Here is a 19,239-nt window from a genome sequence, read left to right as displayed (position 1 = left end):
TCAGCGTTTTTTGTGAGTAAAACTGTGTTTTGTCGCATTTGTGGTGAACAAGAAAAGACCGAGTTTCTTTTGAGTGTGCGTTTAAAGTAAGTTTCTTTTAAGTTTTTAATGCTCACGAACTTTTGCTTACTTACTCCAGTGGTATAATAAAATAAAACAATTTTTTTTTGTTTTCGCGATTAATTTAAACGGCTTATCAATGAAGTTAACCAAAAATATTTTGACATATTTGACGAAAAACTTCAGAAGATCCTTGTGTTTTAGAAGTTAAACAGTAATACTAAACTTAAAAATTTCTCATACACACTTTAGTTAGTGAAATTCGTTTTAAAATTTTCACGTTAGAACACTTTAAACCTCTTTAACTTAATTAAATTAAAGTAACGAAGGTTTTTATTGTGAAATGACCGAAGTGTTAAAAAAAAAGAAATTTAACTTCTAAGGTATTTTCATAGGAACTGAAAGCAACCAAATTTGTTTAACATTTGTAATTACAACATAAAACTATACACAAAACCGCAATTTTTTTAAAATTTAGTTTTATGTTCTAAATGGTGCCTAAAATAAAAAAGTATTTTTAATGTGAAAAATGAAGTTGTAGCATATTTCATTTAAAAAAAACAAACAATCTTTTACCCTTGATAAGAAAAAATAAGTTTTTTATAAACAAACTAAAAAAACATCTAAGCAGTCATTAAAAGTTTATAATTGTTTGTTTTATATATTTTTAGTAAACAATTATATTGTTGCTTTTTTACTATTATGAGTCACAATAGACTTTTGATAATAACACTTAGTACAAACCTTTTTTAGTTTCTTTAGTATCTTCTTAGTATTATTATATCGTTTTTATATTTGTTTAATTAGTAAAATTTACATAAAAAACATATCTTAAACTAATTGTTTCTATTAATTATATTCTATTTATTATCAAGATAACTTTAGAACCTTTTTACTGATTATAAAAGCTTTAGAGATTATACACAAACTTCACTGTAAAAACTAAACGAGGTTGTTTATAAAATAGTTATATCCAAATATTGAACAAACGAAAAACGTCTTTTACGAAACTTTGAATAAAATAATTTAATTTGTAAAACGCAAATGTTCAAGTTCAAAGCAAAATGAGAAAAAAATGTCTTTACTTTACTGGTACTTTTGAAAATATTACCCATCTAGATTTGTATTTTTTAAGATTTGAAGGTATCTTAATTTCAATCTATTTAATTAATGTAATAAATATGGCTAGATAGCATATAAAATTTATAAAACAATTATGTAGATCATTAATCTAATGCATTAGTGATGTCAAACATTATAAAATTCAAAGCATTAATCTACATGTTTTTTTAATATAGTAAAAGTAATTTATGTACCTACACTAGTCTATATTATAAGTTTATTAAAAATAAATACAAAAAAATACAATAAATGTAGAAGTGATTAAAAATATAATAAAAAATAAAGTGCAACTAATAATTGTAAAATACGATGTTAGTTTTAAATCAGTTTATAGTTTTAAAAACCGTGTCATGATTTTTTCATAACATGTTTTTAATTTTTTTTACAAACAACTAACTTTGCTCTACTTTCTCTTATAGGTACAAAGCACATTTAAAATTTGATTTAAGTATTTTTAACACTTTTATATTTTACTAAAAGTCGTAGTGTTTGAATAGTTTGGTTTTGGTTCTAGTTTTAAGTAAAAAAATCAAACATAAGTCACTATTTAAAAAAGGTTTCTTAATCAATTTCGTTTAGCGTAACTTTGAATTGTAACTTTTGAGTCTTTATTTGTCTTATGAACGAAAAACAAGATAACATTATTGCATTTCATTTATTTATTTTCTTATCGGGTACTTGTTGTAGTCAGAAGCCGCTTCATTGTAATTCGGAGGAAAATCTCCCGCGTTTCTGACAATGTTCTTGACAACGGCCACTCTCGGCTCCCTGACAACGTAAACCACCGCCCTCGTGTCCCTGACAACCGTCGGGTACCGCGACCTGAAAGCCCTGACTGCCTCGCTCTGGTCCAAGTCCGTCCTCCACCTGTTTCGGTCGCAACCGTGACAACAGACGCACATCAACACGGTTGCCATGGTAACGAAGGAAACTGCCAGGGTCAGAAACATGGTGGCGCGCTTGTAGTAGACCACGGAAGTTTGCGAGGAGTTGCCAACTTGGAGGTTCGGCTGGCAGCAAGTGAAAAGCGGACAGCAGAAATTTTCGTCGCACTGGCGAGAGCAAATACTTTGTCCGCTTGAAGTCGCATTTCTCGCAATTCTCCCGAACACCGACTCGCAGCAGAACGACTTTCCGCAGCAGCCTCCGCCGGGAAAGTTGAAATCGGCGCAGTCGACTTTGGTGGAGTTGACGCGGCACTGGTCGGCAATCGAGGCAGGAAGTAAAGCAAGAAGGAGAAACGCGAGAATGAGTAGAAATTTCATCGTGCTTTTTTTGTATATTTTCAAAATATACAAATATAAATTTAATTTCTAAAATTTTGTTAGTATCTTGTTTTTATTGTTACGTAGGTTCGCTAAAATCAAGTTTTTTGATTTCTCTTTCAATGAGTTAACATTAGTTGTCATCTTGTATATTGAATTTTAACTTTTATTTAAAGCTTGCATTAGATTAGCTTTAACTTTGCAGTTTACAATAGAACTAATTTATATTAAGCATCTAGAGAAGATATTGGTTGAGATTCGCAATAAAAAACAATAAAGTTGTATAAATAATTAGATTGTGATCATAGCAACCAATAGTTAAATTCATACTATCAATTTCCTTAATTAAGATAAATTTAATTTTTTGATAAATACTAATTTAAAATATTGAAGTACATAAAGCTCAAAGCGAACAAAAAATCTGGTAGTTACCATGACTACAGTTTAAAATTTTTTAAAGATTAAACGTATTTATTTGAAGCCACAATAACTGTGAAGTTTTGTCTGTTTTGTCTTGTTTTTGTTTTGTGTTTGATTTTTTAAATAACGATGGCGGAAACGTTCATCTTAGTGGAGCAGTCGGAGTCTTTCGAGACTGAGCAAAAAATGCAAAAGGTAGCGGAAAGCATCGACTCGAAAGGCGTTGGAATGCTGTGGAAGGAATTGGAACAAACTAAGAAGGAAAACGAAAGTTTAAAAGACCAGTTGAAGTGGCAGGCGGCGGAGCTTAAGCACACCAAAGATAAATTGATCAACGGTATGAACTTATAAGTAGTGATTATTTCTCAAAACATCGCTGAACGCGCAATACATTAAAAAGAAATATTATCCATAGGTGGCGTGTTAGAGCTGAATTTATTTTACACTTTTACGGTCAGTACAAGGTTCAACTCGAGATTTTATTTAGAAAATTTGAATACAACGCTATCACTAAAAAACCTACTAAAAACTGAACGAGAAAAGTTTTTTTTTTAGATATGGACTTTTGTTTATTCACAGAATGTAATGAAATCCTAATTAATTTGGACATATTTTATTACTTTCAAACTGAAATACTACATTTAATTTCAATTATAAAGCGTTTATAATTATTAGTTTTCACAAAAACAACATTGTTTTTATACAAAGAAACAAAGTGTGATCTTTAAATTATTAATAACGTTTTTTAGACTTTAACATTGTTTTTTTAAAAGGTTTATGTAAAAATATGTAGTAATGTAAACATTCAAAAATCTCCTTTAATATCTAAGCTTTGCAACTAAAACCACAAACTGTCAAAAAATAACAACAACAAGCATCTAATTACTATTCAGAAAAAAAGAAGAAGAACACGTCCACTGTTGAGCAAGTGAAAAATATTGCCTTCAAAACGCCAACCGTGATGAGACGGAAAATAAAAGACGCGTTTGGAAGCGTGAAACTGAAAAACTGGAAGAATGCCATGTTCGGCATCGTTTGCGGACAAAAAGAAACTGTTCCACAGATAAAACACGTTTGAAATGATTCGAAAAATAAATTTTCGCTTTTGAAATTCTTTTTTTGTTTTTGTAAAAATAATCGGAAACATATAGTAGTATAAGATAAGCTTTTTAGTTTGGTTTTGTTATGTATCACATTAAAAATATATTCAAATCTTTTGAGCATAATAAAGTTTTCTATCACTAAAAACTACTTTTTCTAATTTTTCTAACTTCTTCCTTTTCTAACCCAGGGTTGGAAAGCTGTGGCCCTCAGAGCAAAAATATACGGCTGGCGATAAACTTTTTAGCTAAAATCATACTTTTCAAAACAATTAAAAAAAATTGTTGTGATAAAAAACTACAATTAGACTTTTAACTTAATAGTTATTAATTGCTACTTTCTTCATTTTTTTTCTTTTTTTCGATTTATAATAGTGTTTTTTAATCATTAAGACAATTATTTTAGTTAATTGCGGCCCGCAAGCAACTTTGCTCAACACTTATAAAAAACTGCTGACCCATGTACTTAGTAAATAAAATAAAAACCTGTTTTACTTTATTAATTTTTCTTTTGAGATTTTATTCTGTTTTTATCCTCAGATAAGTAATTAATACAGTTTTTGTTAGTGTTTAAATTACTACTTTCTCTTTTAACTTAACTTTTTTATAAGTTTTGTAAAAAAATGTGTTAAACATATAGTTTAAAGCTCTCCGAAGTAAATGTACAAATAACGTTAAACACTAGTCTGGCGGCTTAAAAACTACTTAAAATTATACTTCTTTATATTTTACACTAATAAAATTAAGCCCAACGGACATTAAAGTTTTTAAACTTTTACTTTTGTTTTTTAAAACTTAATAACTGAGTAAGGTTTTCTATTTGAAATATGTAGTAAAGTAATTGAGATCAGTTTAAAATGAATGCAACAATAAACAAGCTGACCTACTTAGTTCATATATACTGAAAAAAACTTTGTTGAATTTAAAAATGAAGTGTAAGTATATAACACACCAGGGGCAGCTCTTAACAAGTTACATAGAGGCTGAGCTACACCTGAAAAAAGTTTTCATTACTTACGGAAAATACAACACTTACTAAAAGAAAGTGTGCATTTTTTGCGAAATTTTTGTATAATGAATGTTGAATTTATAAAATTAGAGTATTAAGAAAACTTAAACATTCGTTTGTGCACAATTAGCTGTGAGCTGAGAACGATTTAAAGTTATGGTTCAATTATTATTTCATAATATATTAAACTTTAAAAAGTCACTATTTTCAAAATTAAACCTTTTACTAAGTTTCTTAAAGTTTTCAAATAAAAATGCTATGAGTAATAAATGAAGTTTATGTATTGTTTTTGAATTAGAAAGTTAATTTCACTTCAAAGTATACAATGTGAAAAGTATAAAATAAAGTTCAACTACACTTAGTTGCTTGAAGAAGATAAGTTTATATAACTCCAAATTTTGTTAATTTAAATTGTAGAGTAGTTAAAAATTGGATTATATAAAGCAGACTCCGCGAGTCATTTATTCTAAAATTTTGATGAAAGCTTTAGGTATCATTAAAATCGTAATTTGTAGAACATTATTTGTAGTGACTAAACTCGTTACTTGCGTAACGATGTTGTATGTTTTAACTTAGGCTGTTAAGCAGTGGAATTAGATTCGTTGTCATTTTTTAGCTAAAGCTTTGTTGTATTATGATTGTTTTTATGTGTTAGTTTTTATCGTTGTTTTCTGTTTGCATTTATTACTTGTAACACACATCGTTCTATTCACAGGTTCGATTTCAGTTTAAACAACAGCATAAGTTTAGTAAAAATTAAATAAACCTTTTAGATTGATTAACGAAATTTTGAAGAATGAACTTAGGAGCGTGTATTTAATATTAAAACTTTATTGTCAGCTATATATCAGGCCTGTGTCGTACATAAGTAAGCACATACTACAGTTAGTTTCATTCAAATTTAAGAAGATTGTTAAAAGGTTTAACTTGTGTAAACAAAATACTTCATATTAAGAAATTAACAACAAATAATTGAAAAATACAATTAAGAAGTTTATGAAGCTAATGTAATTGTTAATATAAAACTTTTATATTAAATAATTAATTTTTATAACTAAATTTTTAACAAAAAATCATAGTTTCACAAGGATGGTAGAGGTGTCGTATTTGCAGTTTTTTACTGCAATAAAACTGTCGCTTGTTCTATACGCGCTATCTAATCTAGGGATAAACTTACACCCATGTTTGATTGGTTCAACTTTCACGCATTGCGTTCTCATTGGCTCATTTCATATTCACGCGACTTATGATGTGCTGATGCAAATGTGAGTCACAAGAAATTATTTCAGTTTTATTCTCACGCCGCGCATTCTTATTTCTCTTTTATTCTCTTGAACGCTTGAATGAACGCGAGCTACACATATTATCAACCACGATTATACAACGGATTTAAAAGTGCAATTTAATATGTATATTATATTACAAGACAACTAATAATGTAACCTATATGATTTGTTCTATTGAGTTGCATTGAAGTGTAAAGTTTAAAATAAAAACAAAGTATATTTTTACTGAGGAATAGCAAAGTAATTTTTTTTGTTTTTTTCTTTATGTAAAAGCGCTCAAAAGACCGGTCCAAAGACCTGGTGTGAGAAGGAACCTTTTGATTATCAAGTCATGCACTATTTGGATACAGTTAAACGTCATTGTCTAGGACAGGACAAAAGATATATACTCATGTTAAATAAAAATAAATTTAAACTGTAATAAACTTTGATTAAATAAACTTTTAACTTTAACAGAACTTGACATACCCAGGCTACTCAAGTAATTCAAAATAGTTTAACATTTTTGAAAAGTTCAGACTCATTTTTATGACTTGAAAAAAAATATTTTTCTATTTTAAACTAGTGTAATTATTCCAGTTAAGTATTTAGTTTTTATGTTTTATGATGTTTTTTTTTTATATTCAAGCTTGTGAGCATGCTTGTAAGCATTATTTTAATCTAATTTAGTTTGTAAAATAATAATAAAAAACTCTAGAACTAATACAATATTATAATTTATGTATAAGTATATTGATTTATACTTCAAATATGTTTATATTTAGGCATTTAGTATAAAAACTCAGGGTTTTCACACCATCAGTCTACTCAAGGTAACTCGTAAGACTATTTCAAACCTTTTCAAAAACTCAGGGTAATTTGAATTTTTTTGCAAAACACAGGCTAGCTTTTATATTTGTTTTTTATAATCAGACTACTTTTAAAACTTAATCTATATTTTTATTAAATCATTTTATTGTTATTTTAGTTTTTTTACGTACTTAAGCTAAATTAATACTAAATTTGTTCAATTTTGAAAAAGCTCAAGCAGACTCAGGGCAACTTAATATAACTCAGTCTACTTTTTGGTCATTCAGAATGGGTTTTTGTTTAAAAAAGTGGTACCCTGTTAATAAACATTCTTTTTGTACTAAATTGTAAACTCATTTTGAATAAAATCAGAAAAAAACTAGTTATTAAAACACTCATTGTTTTGCTAAACCTATTGTATATTGATTAAGTTTTTTCATTATGTTTATAAACTATTTTTTTTTAATATTTAGTATACCTTGTGAAACTAAGTGTTGCCACACTCAAGCTACTCGGGGTAGCTTTAAAAAATTAAAAATCTTGAAAATCTAAGACCAAGGCAAACCCCGTAACTCAGGCTGGTTGGTAATAATAAAAAAGCTCAAACTGAATCAGGCATGTTTAGATTTTTATTTTTGCAAAACTCAGGCTAGTTTCATTTTTTTCCTAAATATCAGACTAGTTTTTGGATATTTTATTTATGAATTGTAGATTATTAAGTTCTTTTTTTTATAACTCGGTACATATAAATATTTAAGCTTGATTAGTTTTAACTTGGCTTCAGTTTTTGACTTATAATTATTATCTTTTCAATTTCTTTCATAAAATAAGGCCAACTCAGGCTATTTTTTGGTCACTCAGGCATTCTTCTCTTAAAGAGTTGCAAGTCACTTGTTAATCTTTTTAATTTAGTTTTAATGTAGTTCTTAGCCAAAATTTATTTTAGCATAGCCAAAAATTATTTTGTTGTTAAAAATAAAAAATAAAAACATATGTTAAATAGAAAGAAACCAAACTGTAAAACCCATAGCTAGTTTTAAGTTTTGAATACACATTAGATAAAAGAAATTAGAAATCAAAAATATAGTATAAAATTTTGGATTTTTTTCAAAATGTATGCAACGTGATCTATAAAAAAATTATCATAATTGTAATATAAAGTATTCTCCTAAAATAACTAAATATAATAGTTTGATTTTGGGGACATTTTTGACATTTATAAGTTTACCCCACCCCTTACTAAAATACTACGGGTAGCAATCGACTCTTACATTAACAAAAGTTGTATTTGTATATGTGTTAGATAAGGAAAAATAAATGATAATGTATGTATTAGTTATTTATAGAAATTAACTTTCTTTCAGTAGTCATAGTCAATAAATCGCTTTCTTTAACTTTAACTGCTATAAAACAAGTTGATATTATTTTAGTAAATTATTATTTGTTCCAAAATATACAAATTACTTTTATTTCAATTAGTATAAGCTTAAACGTACGAAATAGTTTTTTTGTTGCTTTATTCTATACTGTGTAGAATTATTTAGAAAAAGTTGGAAAATTAACGTCTCTTGTCAATTTCATTAGTAGATTTATTTTAGACTCTTATGATTACGTCATTTTTAATTATCCTATAGATCACTGATCTAACTTAAGAACGTTTGTTTAGTTTACTTTTTTTTATACGTTTTAATAGGAGCCGCTCATTTCCACGCGCGATTTTATCCTCCTGATCAAACCCCACCCGGTCAAATCAGAGAACCGCTTACCGACCAAGGTTGAGGGTTAGGGGTAACAGTGACAGCAAAAAATAGATAAATAATACTTAGAAAAATAACAAAAACATTAAAAATTAAAGGAATAAATAAAGAAAAGTAAAAAAAAAAATGACTTGGAATTATGTGCAGGTAGGGTTTAATTGGGGGGAAAATGATCGCGGGTGGGAATTGTCAGTATACCCGTTTTAATACATCTCACATCACTTAAAGCTATTCGTATGAAGTAAAAAGAATGTTTTGTATACAACACTTGAACAGAAATATATTTAGCATGTTAAATTTATTTTTTTGTAAAAACTACTAAACTATTTTCAATTTATAATTTTATTTGTACCTACAAATCTTTTTTCTTAACAGTTTAAAAAAACTTGTGTATTTAAAAAACATGGCATACAGGGTGAATCTGCATCTTCCTCGCGAATGGATGGACCCGGCCAAAAGGCCACCGAGAAGCTACTTGTTTGACTGGCAGCTCGTCCTGCTAGATACTTTCGACGAAAATCCTGAAATCGCCGACCTCTTCGACGACTACTTCCACTTGCCCGCTCAGAACCCCCACGTACCCCACTCCTTGCAACCGTTCGCGACCGTATTCGATTTTCATTCGCTGCCCGCCGCCTGGAAGGACCCCCGGAGGAGGCCGGGGAACATGAGAAATTGGGAGGAGAACCTGCTTGAGTTGTACGACAAAGACCCGTCTGCCAATACGCTTCTCTTCGACGACTGGCAAGGGTCGAGTAGTCCGTCCCGAAGCCGTCATTTGGAACAGAGAAGAGTCGGCCCGTCAGCTCAGAGTCCGAAGAAGGTATTCAGTAATGTCGGAAAGCTGGCCGGCGCAGTTAACCCGACCTTCTCACCTCCTATAGACCCACCCTTCAGAACTCTGACAAGGAAGGGTTTGAGGAAGGATAGAGAAAGTAGGGAAAAGAACAAGAGCAGTTCGGGTGAAGTCGTGCCTACGCGCAATCAACCGGAAGAAAGTTGTGAGGATGGGAAGATGCGTTTGCAGGAGTATCAAAGGAGGAAAATCTACGACTCGATACGTTCAATGGAAAGCATGATTAGTGACATGAAGCAAAAATTGTCTTTTTCTGAGAAAGGCTTCAAAAACTTGAAACATAATATTTGATCAAATGGTTTTGAATTACTTTCATGTAGAAATATTTCTTTCAAGGCTTTTTTTGTTTTGTGTTACACAAACAATTCTAAAACAAAATTGTTATCAACTAGTATAAAATTTTAGTGAATTTATTGAAGAATAAATTACAATTTTTTTTATGTATTTCCCTTTTAGGGACGTAAACTTTCTACCTTGAGAATTCAAATAAACGTCAAAGTATTGACTGTAAAGCGAATTCTTAGGATCTATTAACAAAATTAGTACTATTTTTCTAATTTCTATAAATGTATACCTAAAAAAAAGTTAATTGCTTTTATAACAATAAGTACTACTGTATAGAGAATTAAAGTTTAATTTAGCATTAAGATAAATATTTATTCCTTTAATAAAAACATAACATAAGCTAAAAAAAATCACAAATTTTGTATGAGTTTGTAAGTTATTTATTTACCGTAGGAACACTTTAGTTGGAAACAATAATTTAAAAATTTTTTTGCTTAAATGAAGCTTTCCAGTTTCAATAAATATTCTGAATCTAAAACTTTATACTACTTCATTCGTTATAAAACTAATGTTATAATTACACTTAAAATTTAAACCATATTATTGACACCTTTAGGAGGTTTTATAATAATTTATTTACAATAAGGTTAAGATCTATAGTTATTTTAAATTAGCTATTTATTTAATTGCTCAGATTATTTTATGTTTTTTAATTTTAAAAGGTAAAAGCAAAACTGTTTGCTTTATGTATTAAATCAAAGTCTTCTATCTTAAAACGACATTTATCACCTAAAACTAGTTTTTTTATGACTATTTTTAGTATATATTAGATTCAACAACTTTAAGTTACGAACAAATACAAAACCGTATAATTTCAGACTTCATGCATTTGAAAAAACTTTCAGTATCGGTTTTTCATAATCGGTTTTAAAAAATATTTCGTTTATTGTGTTTACGCAAAACTTTACAGCGTCGATTTTTAGTTTTACATCCTGCTATTTCTTAATTCGGGCAGATTGTTTTTATAATCTATTAAAGGACGCAGAAGAGTTAAACAATCTATTATATGAAGAGCATCTTAATATTGTCACTTACAAATAAGTTGTATTACATACTTATTTTTATAAAAAACCATAATAAAAACTGGGCACTTTAACTGGTCCGGAGCACTAAAAGCGCACTAAAACAACAAACGCATTGTCTACAAGTTCACGTCGTTCAAGCAAACTAAGATTTTTTTTTACAAAGTTTTACTTATTTAAATTCATCTCAAAAACGGTACGAATATTTTCAATGGAAAGCAATAACTAAGCATTAAAAAGGACAAAGTAATGTTTTTAGTTAAACATAAACCTAATTGATTAGCAGCAAAGAAATAGTAGATTCGAGTTTATTGATAATTTTAATAATAACGATGATCTCAAACTTGAATCAACGCCTGCTTAAGCAAAACCTTGATTTAAGTTTTTATTTATCACAAATGTTTTTTCAATACACGGGCGATTGAAAGAAAAGAAGCGCTTAAAATTTTCAAAAACTCTAACTGCCACCAAACAGTCATGTTAACATTTTGAATTTAAAATTTACGTAATCCAAAAAATAAGACGTAAATGTTTTATTGAAAGTAGGTTCAACCTCCGAATGTGTTTTTGAAAATACAGTTGTAGAAATAATTAAATTATTTAACACATTTTGAACTGACCAAAAACCAAACATAACCATATTTTTGTTTAGTCAAACACTTATTTTGTTACATAAACAGCTTAGTGTTGTCATTTTAACTTTCAATAATTTTGTAAATGCAAAAGTTTTAACGCTGAAAGTTTTAGTCTTTGATGCAAGTTTTGTTCTCAAACCTGCAAAAATAGTAAACCAGTTTAAAGTAAAATAATATTTTAAACGGAGCTTCAATTTAATTTTCTTGTATATATCAGTCTAGTTTGTGTGTAAATAACTCTCTGTAATATACTAATACGTGTTTGGTTTAAAAAAAACTTTCGTTATGAATGTTTTTAAAAGTGTTTTTTTTTTAATGAAAACTTCTTTGATAAATGATTTAAATAGGTTCTTATTTTGAACTAAAATATTGATTGAAGTTTGCTAAAAAATGGGAAAATATAATTTTGTAAAAGTTGCCTTTTTTGTTTGCAACTTCCATAGAAGCCTAGTGAACTCCCAACTTTAATCTGGTCTATCTCAAAAATTATCAAAAAATTTGTTAAGTTGCAAAAGTATACTTTAAAACCTGAAAAATTTCTAAAAAACCAGTAGCCAACCTGTTGATTTTTACACTGCATTGTTTTTAAACTTTTCCTACAATTAAAAACTGTGTAAAGGCCAAATTTTTACTTATTTTTATTTTTACTGTCATACCCTGAAAACTTATACTGTATAAGTGGAATAAAACAAAAATGTTAGTCAATACTTCTTGATTAAGTTTAGACTGTTTTGCCACACAACCACACAGAACAATTCCTTACATGGTTATAATCACTTCAATATTTAGAGCAAAAATAGAATGAATTTAAAATTTTTTTTTTTTGAAATAAAACTTGTTAAGTTTAATGAAACTTTAAAAAACAGTAATTTTAAAGTGTAGTTAAGTGAACAAAACAGCTCACAGAGAAGGTAAACTCTTAAAAAAAAAACAATTTTCATATTATTTACTTTAACAGCAAAATACAACAGTTTAAAACATTCAACTTTAATTTAACACGGAAGTGATGATAAATCTCGTGTTTGATACAACATTCTGTTTTTCTGTATTATTTTGATCAAGTGCTTTATTATAACTTAACAGTAGTTATTTTATAAGTAAATGTTTTGTTTGGCTATGTTATAAAATTTATGAGTTTTTGAAATTCTTGAAAGATAGATTTTTGATTTCAGTCTTCTAAACATTATAAGTTTTTAAAACATAGTATTTTATGCAGTAAGTTATAATAAATATAAGCATTTTTAAGTTCATAATTAAATGTTAAGTATTTACTTTAAACTTTGAATATATTTACTAAAGACAAAACTAAATTAACAACAATTAAAAAACTTTCTTACTAAAAATTTACAGAATCAAAAATATTTTCAAATAGTTTAGAGGAGTAATTATTCCATTTTATCTTGTGTTCTTCAGAGTCAATTAGTTAAATGAAAAAATATATCTTGTTTATTATTCACAGTCTTTTTGTTTTAACTGAAACTATTACAGGTATATTAAAATGTTTTAAAAGTTTTAAAAAATTCCGTATAAATTAACTAAACAAAAACTAAAATATTTTTTAATACTTTTATTTATAATTTTTCAAAGTCAAAACCTTCTGTGATAATAAATCTAATTATATTTAATTAGATCGTAAAATAAAGCAAAGATATATAACAATCTGTTATTGTAATTAAAAAGATAAATAACTTAAAAAGTATAAATTATAAAGAAAGTTTTTTATTTTACTTTACAATTTATAGAGCATATAGCAATAAAAACAATTCTGAATTAAATTAAGTTTCTTTTTTATTTACAAAAACTATAATTAAAATATACATTTTGTACAACAAAAACTTTTAGATAAAACTAATCTGAAATTATGATTTAAGCTTATATTGTCCTAATCCCCTAATAAAAATGAGAGTTTTTATTAAGAAAGATTTAATACTCGAACAGAAATTTTAATCTTTATTTTAGAACTCTTTTTTTCCCCACTACTCAAAGTTTACGGGGGTCAGTATGTATTAATTTTGAAAATAAAGCAAATAAACTTTGAAACAACTAACTGAACTTGAACAAAAAAAATGTTTTTTAAAGTTTTTTTTTTTTAATTTCATGTTGTCAAAAAATTCCAAAATTTACAACAATTATAAATTAAAAATCAAACGTTCAAATTTTTAAATTTTTAGTTGCAATTATATTACCACTTGTTCCTAAAACCCTCGTAAGTAAAGCTTTAGAAAATTAACACAATATATAACTACAACAGTTTTTAACTTCACGTGTACTTATTTACTCCAGACTGCCCAAAGCCCCCAAAAATAACAAACGGATGGTTTAAATGTACAGATGGTAGCAAACTGAACAGCAAGTGCGAATACTCCTGCACTAAATTCCACCGGATAGAAGATTCGTGCGTGAAGATTAACACCTGCATAGAGGATGGGGTGGGAGGTTCAATGTGGAAGTTGATGGCCCCCAAGTGTGTTAAAAGTGAGCTGTTTTGTTTATCGTTAAAAAACTAACAACGCAGTTTAGTATATTGGTACTTTTAGAAGTTATTGTTTAAAACATATATTCACTTTTGATTTAGTTGTTAATACATCTTTAAAATTTCTTAAGTAAATTCGCTAGAAATGTATACATTTGTTTTCTAAATTTTTAAAACCTAAATTGTGTTAAAAGTGAGTTTTTAAATTAATAAACTTTGATTTTTAAAGTTTAAATATAAGATTTAATATTTATGGACTTCTTTAAAATATGTTGGGACTATATTTTATAGAAATAAAATTGGTTCTGGTTAACTTTTTCTCAAAGTTATAGTTGCAAATGTGTTAAAAGTTTTTTGAAAATTATAGAAAATTAAGAAATAGAATTGGTATTTTGATTTAAAAATGAAGCTTGCTTCATTATTTTATGTACATCATTTTGTTTTACCTAAGTGTGTTAGAAGCAAATTAAAACTAAACATCTCAGACGATCTTTATAAATTAAAATCGATTCCAAGTGGTGTACTAAATTTAACAATTTTAACATCCGCAAGTAGTCTAAATAAAAATAAGGCAGCTTTAATGCGTTTTCAGTATTTGTAATGCTTCATTTACGTAAATGTTTTACCAATACGCTTAAGACATTTTTTTTCTGTAATTTTGTTTTATGTTAACATACCCTATTTTTCACTCTAAAGCTTGTTTTTAAGATTATTTTTGCATTTCATTTGCTTGTTGCTTTTTTTAATTAATGCAATAAGATTTTAAATAATTTCTAGAATATAATAAAGTGTTATAAAAACTTACTACAAAACTGATATTTAAGTTAAACTAACATGCTTGTGTTTTCTACTTAACTTCTTTTAGTTTTATAAAGCATAAAAAAAAAGATTATATTGCTTAGAATAATACAAAGTTTTTTTTTCACTTCACACAAAAGACATTCAATTGTTTGGATAAAAATAAGTAAACTAATTTTAAAATAGTATATTCATTTAACCGGTATACTTATTAACATTAACAATTTAAAAACAAAATGTTTAAAGAAAAAAAAGCTTACTTTTTACCTTAAAAACGTTAAGTTACTTTTATAATTGTGTTTATATAGAACTGATTTAAAAAACAATGCAAATTTGTAGAATGCTTACGATTTGTTATGAGTACAACAACACATAGCTTTGAAGAATCAAAAAAATACTGCAGTAAAATTAGTGGTTCTATTGTTTCTAGTGTTCTTGGAAGCATAGGAAAGGAATACCACAGGTATGACAGTTAAGTTTTATTAAATTGATGATAATATTAATAATTTAAAACTAATTTAAAACGTCATAAAAATTTTTCGATACACGTTATATAAAAAAAGTTTTACTCGAGGGAATAAAAAAAAAAATTATCCTTTTGTATTAAATCGTTTGTTCTTTTTTCATATACATAAAATATCAGTATTGTCAATTTTCAGTAAAATATTGGCTGAGGTGAGAAAAACCAGGCAAAACTCAAGCGAACCGTTTTGGGTTGGGGTGGTCAACCCTAGCAACAACGCTACCAAAGGTGTCCACACTGGTAACTGGACGTATTTGAGCGGGAAGCCTGCCGAAGACCTGCTTTTCGATTGGTACCCAACCGAGCCCGACAACAGGTACGGGAATGAGAATTGCGCGAGGGTGTGGGGCAACAACCACCTGTACGATTTCGGGTGTGATTACTTGAACATGGTCCTGTGTCAGGTACCGACTGCTTGTTGAGTGTGAAATGTCGTATTGCAAAGTTTTGAATTTTTGTTTTAGTTAGAAAGTAGATTGTTAACCAAAAGTATTAATACGAGTATTGATTAAGTGTTTTCATTTTCAGTCTGAAATCTCAACTATAAAGATTGCAATTAGTTTTTAGTTATGTTGATGATGATATTTAATTATTTTCTTTAATCAACAGCAAAATAGTTTTTAGATTATAAATTTGTTTAATTTTTATATCATTTTAACAGGTAAATATAACTAATAAAATTTGTTTGTGTGATAAACCATCTACTATATAGTGTTTTTGAACACTTTTTTTTTGTTAGTTCTAATTTCACTATATTATTAATTTAATTAAATATCAATTTATGCAGTTTTTTAAATTGCTATACAATATTATATTTGGTTTTTTACTTTTTTTATTGAAAGTGTATTAGACTTTTTTTTTGTCGTTTAGCAGCTTTTTACCTACTTTATTGTTTTAAGGAGCTTTTATAACTCAAACTAGTTTGTAAGCTTAGAAAAATTGTTGGTTTTTAATGACCTCTTTAACAAACTAGCTTTTGTAGGACTTAGTGTGTAGCCCATACTAACACCAACAACTGGGCATAGTAGCATTATAAGAAGTTCTGTACCGAAATCGATGGTGTTAGTAAGGGCAACCTACTGCCTCCCTTATAATAGAAATTAGTTTAAACCTATTGTAATTGCTAAAAGCTCATAATATTTTATATAGCTGTCTAAGGTTTAACGAAAAAGTTTTATCTATCTTTAATATTAAAAAATATAAAGTTTAAGTAAATTATTTAGTGCTTACGACAATAAAATAATAATTTTCGAGTTGTAAATACTTGAAATATGAAACGCAAAAATAAAGGGAAACAACAATTTATGACATTATTTTTTTTTTCTGCTGTGTATTAAAGTAGTACTTTAATATTTTAGTAGCTAAAACTACTTGTAAAATTTCAATAATGTCTAAAATAATAAAAATCAAACGATATTTTTTTAACTTTTCATCCAGCAATAATCAATTATTAAAAAGTGTATCTATGTGACTAAAATTATGATGAAATTGTTTATTTAAGTAAAAAGTAGCTAATGACAGTAGTTGTAAATTTTAAATTCAACAAGATGTTTTCAAGACTGTAATTTTATGTTTAGTTTTAAAACAATAGTCAGTCTTTTGTGTATAGTTTATCGTTTTTTTTTTGTACTGCACGTACTTAATGCTGTTTTCAATTGTATATATCTAAAACTAAATACAAGTAATTACTCAAAAATTAAAAAAAGTTTATTAAATTATTGGTATAAAAAAATCTGAACATTAATAAAATGTATTTTGCATAGGTTTTTATTCATTTTTGAGTCGTTCGCCTAAACTAGTGGTGGGCAACGTTTTTCAAACAACGGGTCGGATCCGGAAAAAATTAGTCCTTTGCGGGCCAGAGCATTTAGAATTATTGATTTACCGGATCCAGCCGAATAATGACTTTTTAGATCCGAATCCGACTGTATACTAACTATAAGTCGAGATCCAGTCGGATCCTAATTTAAATAAAAGTTTCGGATTGAACCGGAACCTAATTTTATGGGTATAGTTGATTACTTTTTTGAATTCTTCATATTCATAAAACTTGCTCAAGTCTGAAAATTTAAGAAGTAGATTGAGACATGTAAGATGTTTAAATAACTCCCTAGAAAACGTTTATCGTTGCAAGGAGTAGAGTTTGAGACTTATGTTTTTTTTTACCTAAAAATATATAAATGTCTATAAATAAAATTGACTTTGTAATTAACATAAGAAAGTATATAAAACATCTTACTTGAAAAACACTTTGCTCGTTGTAATTTGACAAAAAGACATTCCAACTAAGTTAGAACAACAAAAACATTAGGATAAAATGGCTTATTAGTACACATTAATTTATAAAGTAATTTTTAGTATGTTTTACAAGTCAACTTCTTAAAGTTTTGTTTTGTAAAAATGTTATACAATTTTTTTCTTTTTTGTAATATTGACCCTTTGCGGACCTGTAATTTCTTTCGCAGACCGGTCATTTTTATTTTTCGGGCCGGATCCCTTTGAAGTTTAAAAAACGGTCGGAGGCCGGACAGTTTTACTCTGCGGGCCGTACATTGCCCACCCCTGGCCTAAACCGTAAAATTGTAGTTACAGCTGTCATGATAAATTACGAAAAAAAAACGAAACAAAATAATGAACAAAGTAACTTTTTGAATAGTTCTCTATTTAAACTTTTAGTATAGTAAGCTGATGCAAAAAAGCTTCTAAAGTTTTATACACTTATGTGTTTAAGCTTATTAATAAAAAGTAGTCTACATATTAAAAACTAAGTTAAAATTGATAACAAGAAAAAATAGTTATCAGTACAAAAGGTAATAGATTTTTTTAATGGTCACTACTGTATTATTTGTACTTAAAAACTGTTTATACATAAATTACTTTTAATGAAATTAAAGTAAAGTTTATTTGATTGTTGTTAATTATTATATTATTAAAAGTTTAAAAATATTCTAAACATTGTTAGAAAATACATTTAGTTTTTTTTTTTATAGTTTTAAATCTATTTAGTTTTTTTTTAGCGTTTAACAAAAAAGCTTTTGTAATTTTACATGACTGATTTACTAAATAATGAAATAAAAGTATGTTACGATCTTATTCAAAACTTCATTAGGAAATTTTAAATACTTAGAACTTAAACTATTTTCATATAGCGCGTAAATATAAATAGTAAAAAAGTAGTTTAAATATACTAAATATGACAAAATTGTGTTTAAAACTAAAAATAAGTTATTGACAAAAACCTTGTTAAAAGGAATGTGAATAAAGTTTTAATTAAAGCGTTACTCATTAACTAATTTCTTGAACTTTCAACACTATATATGACTTAAATAAGCTACAAGAAATATTTCCAACAGCAAAAAGTAATATTTTTGTAGAACTGCTAGTTTAAGGACAATTTGTGAATAAATGAATATAAATTTATAAAATACAAACAGATGGTGATAAACATTACAGAATGTTTTGATTTTTTAATTATTGTACATTTTTATTTTAGTTCATTTATTATGCTTTGTGTAAAAAAGTTTTACTATAACATGATTTTTAGATTTTCTATGACGACATAAATATAACTTTAAGCAGTATTTGTGATTTTATTTGGAAATAAGCGTTGAGTAAGACTTTAGAGTAACTTCAAAATTGAAAAACTTCGATAAAGTACGAAAACAATACGTACTCATCGAGGAGATCCAACAATAATACGTAACTATACAAGGGAAACTCAATTAAAATGCGTACTTATGGGGCAGACTCCATAAAGGTACATGGAAATAAGGCAAAAA

This window comes from Thalia democratica, chromosome 2, assembly GCF_965202585.1.
Source record: "Thalia democratica chromosome 2, ktThaDemo2.hap1.1, whole genome shotgun sequence".
Taxonomy (NCBI): domain Eukaryota; kingdom Metazoa; phylum Chordata; class Thaliacea; order Salpida; family Salpidae; genus Thalia; species Thalia democratica.
Note: the sequence above shows the minus strand (reverse complement) of the source record.